Source organism: Triturus cristatus, chromosome 1_1, assembly GCF_964204655.1.
Source record: "Triturus cristatus chromosome 1_1, aTriCri1.1, whole genome shotgun sequence".
Taxonomy (NCBI): Eukaryota; Metazoa; Chordata; class Amphibia; order Caudata; family Salamandridae; genus Triturus; species Triturus cristatus.
In genome coordinates, this window is record NC_140579.1 from 332,672,481 (window position 1) to 332,693,854 (window position 21,374).

The window sequence follows — 21,374 nt, forward strand, 5'->3', positions numbered from 1 at the left end:
ATCCCCACCCCAGCACGACCCCTTACACTGCCTGAACACCACTGCTCTGCCCTAAACCCTGAAACACCAGCCCCAGCACGACCCACTACACTGCCCGAACACCACTGCTCTGCCCTAAACCCTGAAACACCAGCCCCAACACGACCCCCTACACTGCCCGAACCTCCACTGCACTGCCCTAAACCCTGAAACACTACCCCAGCACGCACCCTACACTGCCCAAACACCACTGCACTGCCCTAAACCCTGAAACACCACCCCCAGCATGACCCCCTACACTGCCCGAACACCACTGATCTGCCCTAAACCCTGAAACACCACCTCCAGCACGACCCCCTACTCTGCCCGAACACCACTGCTCTGCCCCAAACCCTAAAACACCATCCCCCGCATGACCCCAACACTGCTCGAACACCACTGCTCTCTCCTAAACCCTGAAACACCAGCCCCAGCACGACCCCCTACACTACACCAACACCACTGCACTGCCATAAACCCTGAAACACCACTCCCAGCACGACACTCCTACACTGCCCGAACACCACTGTACTGCCCCCTACACTGCCCGAACACCACTGCACTGCCCTAAACCATGAAACACCACCCTCAGCATGACCCCCTACACTGCCCAAACACCACTGCACAGCCCTAAACCCTGAAACCCCCCCCAGCACGATCCCCTTCACTGACTGAACACCACTGCACTGCCCTAAACCCTGAAACACCACCCCCTGCACAACCCCCAACACTGCTCGAACATCACTGCTCTCTCCTAAACCGTGAAACACCAGCCCCAGCACGACCCCCTACACTACACCAACACCACTGCACTACCATAAACCCTGAAACACCACTCCCAGCACGACACTCCTACACTGCCCGAATACCACTGCACTGCCCCCTACACTGCCCGAACACCACTGCACTGCCCTAAACCATGAAACACCACCCTCAGCATGACCCCCTACACTGCCCAAACACCACTGCACAGCCCTAAACCCTGAAACCCCCCCAGCACGATCCCCTTCACTGACTGAACACCACTGCACTGCCCTAAACCCTGAAACACCACCCCCTGCACAACCCCCTACACTGCCCGAACACCAATGCCCTAAACCCTAAAACACCACCCTCTGAACGACCCCCTACACTGCCCAAACACCACTGCACTGCTCTAAATACTGAAACACCATCCCCAGCACGACTACTCCATACTGTGCCCGAACACCACTGCTCTGCCCTACAACCTAAAACAGCAGCCCCAGCACAACCCCCTACGCTTCCCGAACACCAATGTTCTGCCCTAAACTCTGAAACACCAGCCCCAGCACGAACCCTTCACTGCCCGAACACCACTGCTATGCCCTAAACCCTGAAACACTTGCCCCAGCACAACCCGCTACACTGCCTGAACACCACTGCCCTGCCCTAAACACTGAAACTCCACCCCCTGCACGACCCCTACACTGCCTGAACACCACTGCAATGCCCTAAACCCTGAAACACCACCCTCAGCACGACCCCCTGCACGGCCCGAACACCACTGCACTGCCCTAAACCATGAAACACCACCCCCAGCACGACCCCCTAATCTCTCCCCGAACACCACTGCTCTGCCCCAAACCCTAAAACACCACCCCCAGCAAGACCCCTACACTGCCCGAACACCACTGCTCTGCCCTAAACCCTGAAACACCACCACCAGCACGACCTCCTACACTACCCAAACACCACTGCACTGCCCTAAACCCTGAAAACCACCCCCAGCACGAACCCTTACACTGACTGAACACCACTGCACTGCCCTAAACCCTGAAACACAACCCCCTGCACGACCCCCTACACTGGCCGAACACCACTGCCCTAAACCCTGAAACACCACCCCCAGCAAGACCCCCTACACTGCCCGAACACCAATGCCCTAAACCCTGAAACACAACCCCCTGCACGATCCCCTACACAGCCCGAACATCACTGCACTGCCCTACAACCTAAAACACCAGCCCCAGCACAACCCTCTACACTGCCCGAACACCAATGTTCTGCCCTAAACTCTGAAACACCAGCCCCAGCACGAACCCTACACTGCCCGAACACCACTCCTATGCCCTAAACCCTGAAACACTAGCCCCAGCACGCCCCCTACACTGCTCAAACACCACTGCCCTGCCCTAAACCCTGAAACACCACCCCATGCACGACCCCCTACACTGCCAGAACACCACTGCACTGCCCTTAATACTGAAACACCACCCCCTGCATGACCCCCTACACAGCCCGAACACCACTGCATTGCCCTAAACCATGAAACACTACCCCCAGAACGACCCCTTACACTGCCCAAACACCACTGCACTGCCCTAAACCCTGAAACACCACCCCCAGCAAGACCCCCTACACTGCCCGAACACCACTGCCCTAAACCCTGAAACACCACCCCCTGCAAGATCCCCTACACTGCCCGAACACCACTGCCCTGCCCTAAACCCTGAAACACCACCCCTGCAAGACCCCCAACATGGCCTGAACACTACTGCACTGCTCTATACCATGAAACACCACCCCCAGCACGCCCCCTACACTGCCCGAACTCCACTCATCTGCCCTAAACCCTGAAACACTAGCCACAGCATGACCCCCTACAATACCCAAACACCACTGCACTGCCCTAAACCCTGAAACACCACCCCCAGCATGACCCCCCTACACTGCCCGAACACAACTGATCTGCCCTAAACCCTGAAACACTACCCCCAGCACGTCCCCCTACTCTGCCCGAACACCACTGCTCTGCCCCAAACCCTGAAACACCATCCCCAGCATGACCCCAAACACTGCCCAAACACCAATGCACTGCCCTAAACCCTGAAACACCACACCCAGCACAACCCCCTACACTGCCCGAACACCAGTGCACTGCCCTAAAGCCTGAAACACCACCCCCAGCATGACCCCCTACACTGCCCGAACACCACTGCACTGCAATAAACCCTGAAACACCACCCCCAGCACAACCCCCTACTCTGCCCGAACACCACTGCTCTGCCCTAAACCCTGAAACACCAGCCCCAGCATGACCCCCTACACTTCCCCAACACCACTGCACTGCCCTAAACCCTGAAACACCAGCCCTAGCACGACCCACTACACTGCCCGAACACCACTGCTCTGCCCTAAACCCTGAAACACCAGCCCAAACACGTCCCCCTACACTGCCCGAACCTCCACTGCACTGCCCTAAACCCTGAAACACCACCCCCAGCACCCACCCTACTCTGCCCGAACACCACTGCTCTGCCCCAAACCCTAAAACACCATCCCCCTCATGTCCCCAACACTGCTCGAACACCACTGCTCTCTCCTAAACCCTGAAACACCAGCCCCAGCACGACCCCTTACACTACACCAACACCACTGCACTGCCATAAACCCTGAAACACCACCCCCAACACAACACTCCTACACTGCCCGAACACCACTGCCCTAAACCCTGAAACACCACCCTCAGCACGACCCCCTACACTGCCCGAACACCACTGCACTGCCCTAAACCATGAAACACCACCCTCAGCATGACCCCCTACACTGCCCAAACACCACTGCACAGCCCTAAATCCTGAAACCCCCCCAGCACGATCCCCTTCACTGACTGAACACCACTGCACTGCCCTAAACCCTGAAACACCACCCCCTGCACAACCCCCTACACTGCCCGAACACCACTGCCCTAAACCCTGAAACACCACCCCCAGCAAGACCCCCTACACTGCCCAAACACCAATGCCCTAAACCCTGAAACACCACCCCCTGAACGACCCCTTACACTGCCCGAACACCACTGCACTGCTCTAAATACTGAAACACCATCCCCAGCACGACTACTCCATACTCTGCCCGAACACCACTGCTCTGCCCTACAAACTAAAACAGCAGCCCCAGCACAACCCCCTACGCTGCTCGAACACCAATGTTCTGCCCTAAACTCTGAAACACCAGCCCCAGCACGAACCCTTCACTGCCCGAACACCACTGCTATGCCCTAAACCCTGAAACACTAGCCCCAGCACAGCCCCCTACACTGCCTGAACACCACTGCCCTGCCCTAAACCCTGAACCTCCACACCCTGCACGACCCCTATACTGCCTGAACACCACTGCAATGCCCTAAACCGTGAAACACCACCCCCAGCACGACCCCCTAATCTCTCCCCGAACACCACTGCTCTGCCCCAAACCCTATAACACCAGCCCCAGCAAGACCCCTACACTGCCCGAACACCACTGCTCTGCCCTAAACCCTGAAACACCACCCCCAGCACGACCCCCTAATCTCTCCCCGAACACCACTGCTCTGCCCCAAACCCTATAACACCACCCCCAGCAAGACCCCTACACTGCCCAAACACCACTGCACAGCCCTAAATCCTGAAACCCCCCCAGCACGATCCCCTTCACTGACTGAACACCACTGCACTGCCCTAAACCCTGAAACACCACCCCCTGCACAACCCCCTACACTGCCCGAACACCACTGCCCTAAACCCTGAAACACCACCCCCAGCAAGACCCCCTACACTGCCCAAACACCAATGCCCTAAACCCTGAAACACCACCCCCTGAACGACCCCTTACACTGCCCGAACACCACTGCACTGCTCTAAATACTGAAACACCATCCCCAGCACGACTACTCCATACTCTGCCCGAACACCACTGCTCTGCCCTACAAACTAAAACAGCAGCCCCAGCACAACCCCCTACGCTGCTCGAACACCAATGTTCTGCCCTAAACTCTGAAACACCAGCCCCAGCACGAACCCTTCACTGCCCGAACACCACTGCTATGCCCTAAACCCTGAAACACTAGCCCCAGCACAGCCCCCTACACTGCCTGAACACCACTGCCCTGCCCTAAACCCTGAACCTCCACACCCTGCACGACCCCTATACTGCCTGAACACCACTGCAATGCCCTAAACCGTGAAACACCACCCTCAGTACGACCCCCTGCACTGCCTGAACACCACTGCACTGCCCTAAACCATGAAACACCACCCCCAGCACGACCCCCTAATCTCTCCCCGAACACCACTGCTCTGCCCCAAACCCTATAACACCACCCCCAGCAAGACCCCTACACTGCCCGAACACCACTGCTCTGCCCTAAACCCTGAAACACCACCACCAGCACAACCCCCTACACTACCCAAACACCACTGCACTGCCCTAAACCCTGAAAACCACCCCAGCACGAACCATTACACTGACTGAACACCACTGCACTGCCCTAAACCCTGAAACACAACCCCCTGCACGACCCCCTCCACTGGCCGAACACCACTGCCCTAAACCCTGAAACACCACCCCCAGCAAGACCCCCTACACTGCCCGAACACCAATGCCCTAAACCCTGAAACACAACCCCCCTGCACGACCCCCTACACTGCCCGAACATCACTGCACTGCCCTAAACCCTGAAACACCATCCCCAGCACGACCCCCTACTATGCCCGAACACCACTGCTCTGCCCTACAACCTAAAACACCAGCCCCAGCACGAACCCTTCACTGACCGAACACCACTGCTATGCCCTAAACCCTGAAACACTAGCCCCAGCACAACCCCCTACACTGCCTGAACACCACTGCCCTGCCATAAACCCTGAAACTCTACCCCCTGCACGACCCCTACACTGCCAGAACACCACTGCACTGCCCTAAATCCTGAAACACCACCCCCCTGCATGACCCCCTACACAGCCCGAACACCACTGCATTGCCCTAAACCATGAAACACTACCCCTAGTTCGACCCCTTACACTGCCCAAACACCACTGCACTGCCCTAAACCCTGAAACACCACCCCCAGCAAGACCCCTACACTGCCCGAACACCACTGCCCTAAACCCTGAAACACCACCCCCTGCAAGATCCCATACACTGCCCGAACACCACTGCCCTGCCCTAAACCTTGAAACACCACCCCTGCAAGACCCCCAACATGGCCTGAACACCACTGCACTGCTCTATACCATGAAACACCACCCCCAGCACGACCCCCCTACACTACCCGAACTCCACTCATCTGCCCTAAACCCTGAAACACTAGCCCCAGCATGACCCCCTACAATACCCAAACACCACTGCACTGCCCTAAACCCTGAAACACCACCCCCAGCATGACCCCCCTACACTGCCCGAACACAACTGATCTGCCCTAAACCCTGAAACACTACCCCCAGTACGTCCCCCTACTCTGCCCAAACACCACTGCTCTGCCCCAAACCCTGAAACACCATCCCCAGCATGACCCCAAACACTGCCCAAACACCAATGCACTGCCCTAAACCCTGAAACACCACCCCCAGCATGACCCCCTACACTGCCCGAACACCACTGCACTGCCCTAAACCCTGAAACACCCCCCCAGCACAACCCCCTACTCTGCCCGAACACCACTGCTCTGCCCTAAACCCTGAAACACCAGCCCAAACACGACCCCCTACACTGCCCGAACCTCCACTGCACTGCCCTAAACCCTGAAACACCACCCTCAGCATGACCCCCTACACTGCCCAAACACCACTGCACAGCCCTAAACCCTGAAACCCCCCCAGCACGATCCCCTTCACTGACTGAACACCACTGCACTGCCCTAAACCCTGAAACACCACCCCCTGCACAACCCCCTACATTGCCCGAACACCACTGCCCTAAACCCTGAAACACCACCCCCAGCAAGACCCCCTACACTGCCCAAACACCAATGCCCTAAACCCTGAAACACCACCCCCTGAACGACCCCCTACACTGCCCGAACACCACTGCACTGCTCTAAATACTGAAACACCATCCCCAGCACGACTATTCCATACTCTGCCCGAACACCACTGCTCTGCCCTACAACCTAAAACAGCAGCCCCAGCACAACCCCCTACGCTGCCCGAACACCAATGTTCTGCCCTAAACTCTGAAACACCAGCCCCAGCACGAACCCTTCACTGCCCGAACACCACTGCTATGCCCTAAACCCTGAAACACTAGCCCCAGCACAACCCCCTACACCTCCTGAACACCACTGCCCTGCCCTAAACCCTGAAACTCCACCCCCTGCACGACCCCTACACTGCCTGAACACCACTGCAATGCCCTAAACCCTGAAACACCACCCTCAGCACGACCCCCTGCACTGCCCGAACACCACTGCACTGCCCTAAACCATGAAACACCACACCCAGCACGACCCCCTAATCTCTCCCCGAACACCACTGCTCTGCCCCAAACCCTAAAACACCACCCCCAGCAAGACCCCTACACTGCCCGAACACCACTGCACTGCCCTAAACCCTGAAAACCACCCCCAGCACGAACCCTTACACTGACTGAACACCACTGCACTGCCCTAAACCCTGAAACACAACCCCCTGCACGACCCCCTACACTGGCTGAACACCACTGCCCTAAACCCTGAAACACCACCCCCAGAAAGACCCCCTACACTGCCCGAACACCAATGCCCTAAACCCTGAAACACAACCCCCTGCACGACCCCCTACACTGCCCGAACATCACTGCACTGCCCTAAACCCTGAAACACCATCCCTAGCACGACCCCCTACTCTGCCCGAACACCACTGCTCTGCCCAACAACCTAAAACACCAGCCCCAGCACAACCCTCTACACTGCCCGAACACCAATGTTCTGCCCTAAACTCTGAAACACCAGCCCCAGCATGAACCCTACACTGCCCGAACACCGCTCCTATGCCCTAAACCCTGAAACACTAGCCCCAGCACGACCCCCTACACTGCCCGAACACCACTGCCCTGCCCTAAACCCTGAAACACCACCCCCCTGCATGACCCCTTACACAGCCCGAACACCACTGCATTGCCCTAAACCATGAAACACTACCCCCAGAACGACCCCTTACACTGCCCAAACACCACTGCACTGCCCTAAACCCTGAAACACCACCCCCAGCAAGACCCCCGACACTGCCCGAACACCACTGCCCTAAACCCTGAAACACCACCCCCTGCAAGATCCCCTACACTGCCCGAACACCACTGCCCTTCCCTAAACCCTGAAACACCACCCCTGCAAGACCCCCAACATGGCCTGAACACCACTGAACTGCTCTATACCATGAAACACCACCCCCAGCACGACCCACCTACACTGCCCGAACTCCACTCATCTCCCCTAAACCCTGAAACACTAGCCCCAGCATGACCCCCTACAATACCCAAACACCACTGCACTGCCCTAAACCCTGAAACACCACCCCCAGCATGACCCCCCTACACTGCCCGAACACAACTGATCTGCCCTAAACCCTGAAACACTACCCCCAGCACGACCCCCTAATCTCTCCCCGAACACCACTGCTCTGCCCCAAACCCTAAAACACCACCCCCAGCAAGACCCCTACACTGCCCGAACACCACTGCTCTGCCCTAAACCCTGAAACACCACCACCAGCACGACCTCCTACACTACCCAAACACCACTGCACTGCCCTAAACCCTGAAAACCACCCCCAGCACGAACCCTTACACTGACTGAACACCACTGCACTGCCCTAAACCCTGAAACACAACCCCCTGCACGACCCCCTACACTGGCCGAACACCACTGCCCTAAACCCTGAAACACCACCCCCAGCAAGACCCCCTACACTGCCCGAACACCAATGCCCTAAACCCTGAAACACAACCCCCTGCACGATCCCCTACACTGCCCGAACATCACTGCACTGCCCTAAACCCTGAAACACCATCCCCAGCACGACCCCCTACTCTGCCCGAACACCACTGCTCTGCCCTACAACCTAAAACACCAGCCCCAGCACAACCCTCTACACTGCCCGAACACCAATGTTCTGCCCTAAACTCTGAAACACCAGCCCCAGCACGAACCCTACACTGCCCGAACACCACTCCTATGCCCTAAACCCTGAAACACTAGCCCCAGCACGCCCCCTACACTGCTCAAACACCACTGCCCTGCCCTAAACCCTGAAACACCACCCCATGCACGACCCCCTACACTGCCAGAACACCACTGCACTGCCCTTAATACTGAAACACCACCCCCTGCATGACCCCCTACACAGCCCGAACACCACTGCATTGCCCTAAACCATGAAACACTACCCCCAGAACGACCCCTTACACTGCCCAAACACCACTGCACTGCCCTAAACCCTGAAACACCACCCCCAGCAAGACCCCCTACACTGCCCGAACACCACTGCCCTAAACCCTGAAACACCACCCCCTGCAAGATCCCCTACACTGCCCGAACACCACTGCCCTGCCCTAAACCCTGAAACACCACCCCTGCAAGACCCCCAACATGGCCTGAACACTACTGCACTGCTCTATACCATGAAACACCACCCCCAGCACGCCCCCTACACTGCCCGAACTCCACTCATCTGCCCTAAACCCTGAAACACTAGCCACAGCATGACCCCCTACAATACCCAAACACCACTGCACTGCCCTAAACCCTGAAACACCACCCCCAGCATGACCCCCCTACACTGCCCGAACACAACTGATCTGCCCTAAACCCTGAAACACTACCCCCAGCACGTCCCCCTACTCTGCCCGAACACCACTGCTCTGCCCCAAACCCTGAAACACCATCCCCAGCATGACCCCAAACACTGCCCAAACACCAATGCACTGCCCTAAACCCTGAAACACCACACCCAGCACAACCCCCTACACTGCCCGAACACCAGTGCACTGCCCTAAAGCCTGAAACACCACCCCCAGCATGACCCCCTACACTGCCCGAACACCACTGCACTGCAATAAACCCTGAAACACCACCCCCAGCACAACCCCCTACTCTGCCCGAACACCACTGCTCTGCCCTAAACCCTGAAACACCAGCCCCAGCATGACCCCCTACACTTCCCCAACACCACTGCACTGCCCTAAACCCTGAAACACCAGCCCTAGCACGACCCACTACACTGCCCGAACACCACTGCTCTGCCCTAAACCCTGAAACACCAGCCCAAACACGTCCCCCTACACTGCCCGAACCTCCACTGCACTGCCCTAAACCCTGAAACACCACCCCCAGCACCCACCCTACTCTGCCCGAACACCACTGCTCTGCCCCAAACCCTAAAACACCATCCCCCTCATGTCCCCAACACTGCTCGAACACCACTGCTCTCTCCTAAACCCTGAAACACCAGCCCCAGCACGACCCCTTACACTACACCAACACCACTGCACTGCCATAAACCCTGAAACACCACCCCCAACACAACACTCCTACACTGCCCGAACACCACTGCACTGCCCTAAACCCTGAAACACCACCCTCAGCACGACCCCCTACACTGCCCGAACACCACTGCACTGCCCTAAACCATGAAACACCACCCTCAGCATGACCCCCAACACTGCCCAAACACCACTGCACAGCCCTAAATCCTGAAACCCCCCCAGCACGATCCCCTTCACTGACTGAACACCACTGCACTGCCCTAAACCCTGAAACACCACCCCCTGCACAACCCCCTACACTGCCCGAACACCACTGCCCTAAACCCTGAAACACCACCCCCAGCAAGACCCCCTACACTGCCCAAACACCAATGCCCTAAACCCTGAAACACCACCCCCTGAACGACCCCTTACACTGCCCGAACACCACTGCACTGCTCTAAATACTGAAACACCATCCCCAGCACGACTACTCCATACTCTGCCCGAACACCACTGCTCTGCCCTACAAACTAAAACAGCAGCCCCAGCACAACCCCCTACGCTGCTCGAACACCAATGTTCTGCCCTAAACTCTGAAACACCAGCCCCAGCACGAACCCTTCACTGCCCGAACACCACTGCTATGCCCTAAACCCTGAAACACTAGCCCCAGCACAGCCCCCTACACTGCCTGAACACCACTGCCCTGCCCTAAACCCTGAACCTCCACACCCTGCACGACCCCTATACTGCCTGAACACCACTGCAATGCCCTAAACCGTGAAACACCACCCTCAGTACGACCCCCTGCACTGCCCGAACACCACTGCGCTGCCCTAAACCATGAAACACCACCCCCAGCACGACCCCCTAATCTCTCCCCGAACACCACTGCTCTGCTCCAAACCCTATAACACCACCCCCAGCAAGACCCCTACACTGCCCGAACACCACTGCTCTGCCCTAAACCCTGAAACACCACCACCAGCACGACCCCCTACACTACCCAAACACCACTGCACTGCCCTAAACCCTGAAAACCACCCCAGCACGAACCATTACACTGACTGAACACCACTGCACTGCCCTAAACCCTGAAACACAACCCCCTGCACGACCCCCTCCACTGGCCGAACACCACTGCCCTAAACCCTGAAACACCACCCCCAGCAAGACCCCCTACACTGCCCGAACACCAATGCCCTAAACCCTGAAACACAACCCCCTGCACGACCCCCTACACTGCCCGAACATCACTGCACTGCCCTAAACCCTGAAACACCATCCCCAGCACGACCCCCTACTATGCCCGAACACCACTGCTCTGCCCTACAACCTAAAACACCAGCCCCAGCACGAACCCTTCACTGACCGAACACCACTGCTATGCCCTAAACCCTGAAACACTAGCCCCAGCACAACCCCCTACACTGCCTGAACACCACTGCCCTGCCATAAACCCTGAAACTCTACCCCCTGCACGACCCCTACACTGCCAGAACACCACTGCACTGCCCTAAATCCTGAAACACCACCCCCCTGCATGACCCCCTACACAGCCCGAACACCACTGCATTGCCCTAAACCATGAAACACTACCCCTAGTTCGACCCCTTACACTGCCCAAACACCACTGCACTGCCCTAAACCCTGAAACACCACCCCCAGCAAGACCCCTACACTGCCTGAACACCACTGCCCTAAACCCTGAAACACCACCCCCTGCAAGATCCCCTACACTGCCTGAACACCACTGCCCTGCCCTAAACCTTGAAACACCACCCCTGCAAGACCCCCAACATGGCCTGAACACCACTGCACTGCTCTATACCATGAAACACCACCCCCAGCACGACCCCCCTACACTACCCGAACTCCACTCATCTGCCCTAAACCCTGAAACACTAGCCCCAGCATGACCCCCTACAATACCCAAACACCACTGCACTGCCCTAAACCCTGAAACACCACCCCCAGCATGACCCCCCTACACTGCCCGAACACAACTGATCTGCCCTAAACCCTGAAACACTACCCCCAGTACGTCCCCCTACTCTGCCCAAACACCACTGCTCTGCCCCAAACCCTGAAACACCATCCCCAGCATGACCCCAAACACTGCCCAAACACCAATGCACTGCCCTAAACCCTGAAACACCACCCCCAGCACAACCCCCTACACTGCCCGAACACCAGTGCACTGCCCTAAAGCCTGAAACACCACCCCCAGCATGACCCCCTACACTGCCCGAACACCACTGCACTGCCCTAAACCCTGAAACACCCCCCCAGCACAACCCCCTACTCTGCCCGAACACCACTGCTCTGCCCTAAACCCTGAAACACCAGCCCAAACACGACGCCCTACACTGCCCGAACCTCCACTGCACTGCCCTAAACCCTGAAACACCACCCTCAGCATGACCCCCTACACTGCCCAAACACCACTGCACAGCCCTAAACCCTGAAACCCCCCCAGCACGATCCCCTTCACTGACTGAACACCACTGCACTGCCCTAAACCCTGAAACACCACCCCCTGCACAACCCCCTACACTGCCCGAACACCACTGCCCTAAACCCTGAAACACCACCCCCAGCAAGACCCCCTACACTGCCCAAACACCAATGCCCTAAACCCTGAAACACCACCCCCTGAACGACCCCCTACACTGCCCGAACACCACTGCACTGCTCTAAATACTGAAACACCATCCCCAGCACGACTATTCCATACTCTGCCCGAACACCACTGCTCTGCCCTACAACCTAAAACAGCAGCCCCAGCACAACCCCCTACGCTGCCCGAACACCAATGTTCTGCCCTAAACTCTGAAACACCAGCCCCAGCACGAACCCTTCACTGCCCGAACACCACTGCTATGCCCTAAACCCTGAAACACTAGCCCCAGCACAACCCCCTACACCTCCTGAACACCACTGCCCTGCCCTAAACCCTGAAACTCCACCCCCTGCACGACCCCTACACTGCCTGAACACCACTGCAATGCCCTAAACCCTGAAACACCACCCTCAGCACGACCCCCTGCACTGCCCGAACACCACTGCACTGCCCTAAACCATGAAACACCACACCCAGCACGACCCCCTAATCTCTCCCCGAACACCACTGCTCTGCCCCAAACCCTAAAACACCACCCCCAGCAAGACCCCTACACTGCCCGAACACCACTGCACTGCCCTAAACCCTGAAAACCACCCCCAGCACGAACCCTTACACTGACTGAACACCACTGCACTGCCCTAAACCCTGAAACACAACCCCCTGCACGACCCCCTACACTGGCTGAACACCACTGCCCTAAACCCTGAAACACCACCCCCAGAAAGACCCCCTACACTGCCCGAACACCAATGCCCTAAACCCTGAAACACAACCCCCTGCACGACCCCCTACACTGCCCGAACATCACTGCACTGCCCTAAACCCTGAAACACCATCCCTAGCACGACCCCCTACTCTGCCCGAACACCACTGCTCTGCCCAACAACCTAAAACACCAGCCCCAGCACAACCCTCTACACTGCCCGAACACCAATGTTCTGCCCTAAACTCTGAAACACCAGCCCCAGCATGAACCCTACACTGCCCGAACACCACTCCTATGCCCTAAACCCTGAAACACTAGCCCCAGCACGACCCCCTACACTGCCCGAACACCACTGCCCTGCCCTAAACCCTGAAACACCACCCCCCTGCATGACCCCCTACACAGCCCGAACACCACTGCATTGCCCTAAACCATGAAACACTACCCCCAGAACGACCCCTTACACTGCCCAAACACCACTGCACTGCCCTAAACCCTGAAACACCGACCCCAGCAAGACCCCCGACACTGCCCGAACACCACTGCCCTAAACCCTGAAACACCACCCCCTGCAAGATCCCCTACACTGCCCGAACACCACTGCCCTTCCCTAAACCCTGAAACACCACCCCTGCAAGACCCCCAACATGGCCTGAACACCACTCCACTGCTCTATACCATGAAACACCACCCCCAGCACGACCCCCCTACACTGCCCGAACTCCACTCATCTGCCCTAAACCCTGAAACACTAGCCCCAGCATGACCCCCTACAATACCCAAACACCACTGCACTGCCCTAAACCCTGAAACACATCCCCCAGCATGACCCCCCTACACTGCCTGAACACAACTGATCTGCCCTAAACCCTGAAACACTACCCCCAGTACGTCCCCCTACTCTGCCCGAACACCACTGCTCTGTCCCAAACCCTGAAACACCATCCCCAGCATGACCCCAAACACTGCCCAAACACCAATGCACTGCCCTAAACCCTGAAACACCAACCCCAGCACAACCCCCTACACTTCCCCAACACCACTGCACTGACCTAAACCCTGAAACACCAGCCCCAGCACGACCCACTCCACTGCCCGAACACCACTGCTCTGCCCTAAACCCTGAAACACCAGCCCAAACACGACCCCCTACACTGCCCGAACCTCCACTGCACTGCCCTAACCCCTGAAACACCACCCTCAGCATGACCCCCTACACTGCCCAAACACCACTGCACAGCCCTAAACCCTGAAACCCCCCCCAGCACGATCCCCTTCACTGACTGAACACCACTGCACTGCCCTAAACCCTGAAACACCACCCCCTGCACAACCCCCTACACTGCCCGAACACCACTGCCCTAAACCCTGAAACACCACCCCCAGCAAGACCCCCTACACTGCCCAAACACCAATGCCCTAAACCCTGAAACACCACCCCCTGAACGACCCCCTACACTGCACGAACACCACTGCACTGCTCTAAATACTGAAACACCATCCCCAGCACGACTACTCCATACTTTGCCCATACACCACTGCTCTGCCCTACAACCTAAAACAGCAGCCCCAGCACAACCCCCTACGCTGCCCGAACACCAATGTTTTGCCCTAAACTCTGAAACACCAGCCCCAGCACGAACCCTCCACTGCCCAAACACCACTGCTATGCCCTAAACCCTGAAACACTAGCCCCAGCACAACCCCCTACACTGCCTGAACACCACTGCCCTGCCCTAAACCCTGAAACTCCACCCCCTGCACGACCCCTACACTGCCTGAACACCACTGCAATGCCCTAAACCCTGAAACACCACCCTCAGCACGACCCCCTGCACTGCCCGAACACCACTGCACTGCCCTAAACCATGAAACACCACCCCCAGCACGACCCCCTAATCTCTCCCCGAACACCACTGCTCTGCCCCAAACCCTAAAACACCACCCCCAGCAAGACCCCTACACTGCCCGAACACCACTGCTCTGCCCTAAACCCTGAAACACCACCACCAGCACGACCCCCTACACTACCCAAACACCACTGCACTGCCCTAAACCCTGAAAACCACCCCCAGCACGAACCCTTACACTGACTGAACACCACTGCACTGCCCTAAACCCTGAAACACAACCCCCTGCACGACCCCCTACACTGGCTGAACACCACTGCCCTAAACCCTGAAACACCACCCCCAGCAAGACCCCCTACACTGCCCGAACACCAATGCCCTAAACCCTGAAACACAACCCCCTGCACGACCCCCTACACTGCCCGAACATCACTGCACTGCCCTAAACCCTGAAACACCATCCCCAGCACGACCCCCTACTCTGCCCGAACACCACTGCTCTGCCCTACAACCTAAAACACCAGCCCCAGCACAACCCTCTACACTGCCCGAACACCAATGTTCTGCCCTAAACCCTGAAACACTAGCCCCAGCACGACCCCCTACACTGCCCGAACACCACTGCCCTGCCCTAAACCCTGAAACACCACCCCATGCACGACCCCCTACACTGCCAGAACACCACTGCACTGCCCTAAATCCTGAAACACCACCCCCCGCATGACCCCCTACACAGCCCGAACACCACTGCATTGCCCTAAACCATGAAACACTACCCCCAGAACGACCCCTTACACTGCCCAAACACCACTGCACTGCCCTAAACCCTGAAACACCACCCCCAGCACGACCCACTCCACTGCCCGAACACCACTGCTCTGCCCTAAACCCTGAAACACCAGCCCAAACATGACCCCCTACACTGCCCGAACCTCCACTGCACTGCCCTAAACCCTGAAACACCACCCTCAGCATGACCCCCTACACTGCCCAAACACCACTGCACAGCCCTAAACCCTGAAACCCCCCCCCAGCACGATCCCCTTCACTGACTGAACACCACTGCACTGCCCTAAACCCTGAAACACCACCCCCTGCACAACCCCCTACACTGCCCGAACACCACTGTCCTAAACCCTGAAACACCACCCCCAGCAAGACCCCCTACACTGCCCAAACACCAATGCCCTAAACCCTGAAACACCACCTCCTGAACGACCCCCTACACTGCACGAACACCACTGCACTGCTCTAAATACTGAAACACCATCTCCAGCACGACTACTCCATACTTTGCCCGAACACCACTGCTCTGCCCTACAACCTAAAACAGCAGCCCCAGCACAACCCCCTACGCTGCCCGAACACCAATGTTTTGCCCTAAACTCTGAAACACCAGCCCCAGCATGAACCCTTCACTGCCCGAACACCACTGCTATGCCCTAAACCCTGAAACACTAGCCCCAGCACAACCCCCTACACTGCCTGAACACCACTGCCCTGCCCTAAACCCTGAAACTCCACCCCCTGCACGACCCCTACACTGCCTGAACACCACTGCAATGCCCTAAACCCTGAAACACCACCCTCAGCACGACCCCCTGCACTGCCCGAACACCACTGCACTGCCCTAAACCATGAAACACCACCCCCAGCACGACCCCCTAATCTCTCCCCGAACACCACTGCTCTGCCCCAAACCCTAAAACACCACCCCCAGCAAGACCCCTACACTGCCCGAACACCACTGCTCTGCCCTAAACCCTGAAACACCACCACCAGCACGACCCCCTACACTACCCAAACACCACTGCACTGCCCTAAACCCTGAAAACCACCCCCAGCACGAACCCTTACACTGACTGAACACCACTGCACTGCCCTAAACCCTGAAACACAACCCCCTGCATGACCCCCTACACTGGCTGAACACCACTGCCCTAAACCCTGAAACACCACCCCCAGCAAGACCCCCTACACTGCCCGAACACCAATGCCCTAAACCCTGAAACACAACCCCCTGCACGACCCCCTACACTGCCCGAACATCACTGCACTGCCCTAAACCCTGAAACACCATCCCCAGCACGACCCCCTACTCTGCCCGAACACCACTGCTCTGCCCTACAACCTAAAACACCAGCCCCAGCACAACCCTCTACACTGCCCGAACAACAATGTTCTGCCCTAAACCCTGAAACACTAGCCCCAGCACGACCCCCTACACTGCCCGAACACCACTGCCCTGCCCTAAACCCTGAAACACCACCCCATGCACGACCCCCTACACTGCCAGAACACCACTGCACTGCCCTAAATCCTGAAACACCACCCCCCTGCATGACCCCCTACACAGCCCGAACACCACTGCATTGCCCTAAACAATGAAACACTACCCCCAGAACGACCCCTTACACTGCCCAAACACCACTGCACTGCCCTAAACCCTGAAACACCACCCCCAGCAAGACCCCCTACACTGCCCGAACACCACTGCCCTAAACCCTGAAACACCACCCCCTGCAAGATCCCCTACACTGCCCGAACACCACTGCCCTTCCCTAAACCCTGAAACACCACCCCTGCAACACCCCCAACATGGCCTGAACACCACTGAACTGCTCTATACCATGAAACACCACCCCCAGCACGACCCCCCTACACTGCCCGAACTCCACTCATCTGCCCTAAACCCTGAAACACTAGCCCCAGCATGACCCCCTACAATACCCAAACACCACTGCACTGCCCTAAACCCTGAAACACCACCCCCAGCATGACCCCCTACACTGCCCGAACACAACTGATCTGCCCTAAACCCTGAAACACTACCCCCAGTACGTCCCCCTACTCTGCCCGAACACCACTGCTCTGCCCCAAACCCTGAAACACCATCCCCAGCATGACCCCAAACACTGCCCAAACACCAATGCACTGCCCTAAACCCTGAAACACCACCCCCAGCACAACCCCCTACACTGCCCGAGCACCAGTGCACTGCCCTAAAGCTTGACACACCACCCCCAGCATGACCCCCTTCACTGCCCGATCACCACTGCTCTGCCCTAAACCCTGAAACACCACCCCCAGCACAACCCCCTACTCTGCCCGAACAACACTGCTCTGCCCTAAACCCTGAAACACCAGCCCCAGCATGACCCCCTACACTTCCCCAACACCACTGCACTGCCCTAAACCCTGAAACACCAGCCCCAGCACGACCCACTGTACTGCCCGAACACCACTGCTCTGCCCTAAACCCTGAAACACCAACCCAAACACGACCCCCTACACTGCCCGAACCTCCACTGCACTGCCCTGAACCCTGAAACACCACCCCCAGCATGCACCCTACACTGCCCAAACACCATTGCACTGCCCTAAACCCTGAAACACCACCCCCAGCATGACCCCCGACACTGCCCGAACACCACTGATCTGCCCTAAACCCTGAAACACCACCTCCAGCACGACCCCCTACTCTGCCCGAACACCAGTGCACTGCCCTAAAGCTTGACACACCACCCCCAGCATGACCCCCTACACTGCCCGATCACCACTGCACTGCCCTAAACCCTGAAACACCACCCCCAGCACAACCCCCTACTCTGCCCGAACAACACTGCTCTGCCCTAAACCCTGAAACACCAGCCCCAGCATGACCCCCTACACTTCCCCAACACCACTGCACTGCCCTAAGCCCTGAAACACCAGCCCCAGCACGACCCACTGTACTGCCCGAACACCACTGCTCTGCCCTAAACCCTGAAACACCAACCCAAACAGGACCCCCTACACTGCCCGAACCTCCACTGCACTGCCCTGAACCCTGAAACACCACCCCCAGCATGCACCCTACACTGCCCAAACACCATTGCACTGCCCTAAACCCTGAAACACCACCCCCAGCATGACCCCCGACACTGCCCGAACACCACTGATCTGCCCTAAACCCTGAAACACCACCTCCAGCACGACCCCCTACTCTGCCCGAACACCACTGCTCTGCCCCAAACCCTAAAACACCATCCCCCTCATGACCCCAACACTGCTCGAACACCACTGCTCTCTCCTAAACCCTGAAACACCAGCCCCAGCACGACCCACTACACTACACCAACACCACTGCACTGCCATAAACCCTGAAACACCACCCCCAACACGACACTCCTACACTGCCCGAACACAACTGCACTGCCCTAAACCCTGAAACTCCACCCTCAGCACAACCCCTACACTGCCCAAACACCACTGCACTGCCCTAATCCATGAAACACCACCCTCAGCATGACCCCCTACACTGCCCAAACACCACTGCACAGCCCTAAACCCTGAAACCCCCCCAGCACGATCCCCTTCACTGATTGAACACCACTGCACTGCCCTAAACCCTGAAACACCACCCCCTGCACAACCCCCTACACTGCCCGAACACCACTGCCCTAAACCCTGAAACACCACCCCCAGCAAGACCCCCTACACTGCCCAAACACCAATGCCCTAAACCCTGAAACACCACCCCCTGAACGACCCCCTACACTGCCCGAACACCACTGCACTGCTCTAAATACTGAAACACCATCCCCAGCACGACTACTCCATACTCTGCCCGTACACCACTGCTCTGCCCTACAACCTAAAACAGCAGCCACAGCACAACCCCCTACGCTGCCCGAACACCAATGTTCTGCCCTCAACTCTGAAACACCAGCCCCAGCACGAACCCTTCACTGCCCGAACACCACTGCTATGCCCTAAACCCTGAAACACTAGCCCCAGCACAACCCCCTACACTGCCTGAACACCACTGCCCTGCCCTAAACCCTGAAAGTCCACCCCCTGCACGACCCCTACACTGCCTAAACACCACTGCAATGCCCTAAACCCTGAAACACCACCATCAGCACGACCCCTTGCACTGCCCGAACACCACCGCACTGCCCTAAACTATGAAACACCACCCCCAGCACGACCCCCTAATCTCTCCCCGAACACCACTGCTCTGCCCCAAACCCTAAAACACCACCCCCAGCAAGACCCCTACACTGCCCGAACACCACTGCTCTGCCCTAAACCCTGAAACACCACCACCAGCATGACCCCCTACACTACCCAAGCACCACTGCACTGCCCTAAACCCTGAAACACAACCACCTGCACGACCCCCTACACTGGCCGAACACCACTGCCCTAAACCCTGAAACACCACCCCAAGCAAGACCCCCTACACTGCCCGAACACCAATGCCCTAAACCCTGAAACACAACCCCCTGCACGACCCCCTACACTGCCCGAACATCACTGCACTGCCCTAAACCCTGAAACACCATCCCCAGCACGACCCCCTACTCTGCCCGAACACCACTGCTCTGCTCTACAACCTAAAACACCAGCCCCAGCACAACCCTCTACACTGCCCGAACACCGATGTTCTGCCCTAAACTCTGAAACACCAGCCCCAGCAGGAACCCTACACTGCCCGAACACCACTCCTATGCCCTAAACCCTGAAACACTAGCCCCAGCACGACCCCCTACACTGCCCGAACACCACTGCCCTGCCCTAAACCCTGAAACACCACCCCATGCACGACCCCCTACACTGCCATAACACCACTGCACTGCCCTAAATCCTGAAACACCACCCCCCTGCATGACCCCCTACACTGCCCAAATACCACTGCACTGCCCTAAACCCTGAAACACCACCCCCAGCAAGACCCCCTACACTGCCCGAACACCACTGCCCTAAACCCTGAAACACCACCCCTGCAAGATCCCCTACACTGCCCGAACACCACTTCCCTGCTATATATCCTGAAACACCACCCCTGCAAGACCCCCAACATGGCCTGAACACCACTCCACTGCTCTATACCATGAAACACCACCCCCAGCACGACCCCCCTACTCTGCCCGAACTCCACTCATCTGCCCTAAACCCTGAAACACTA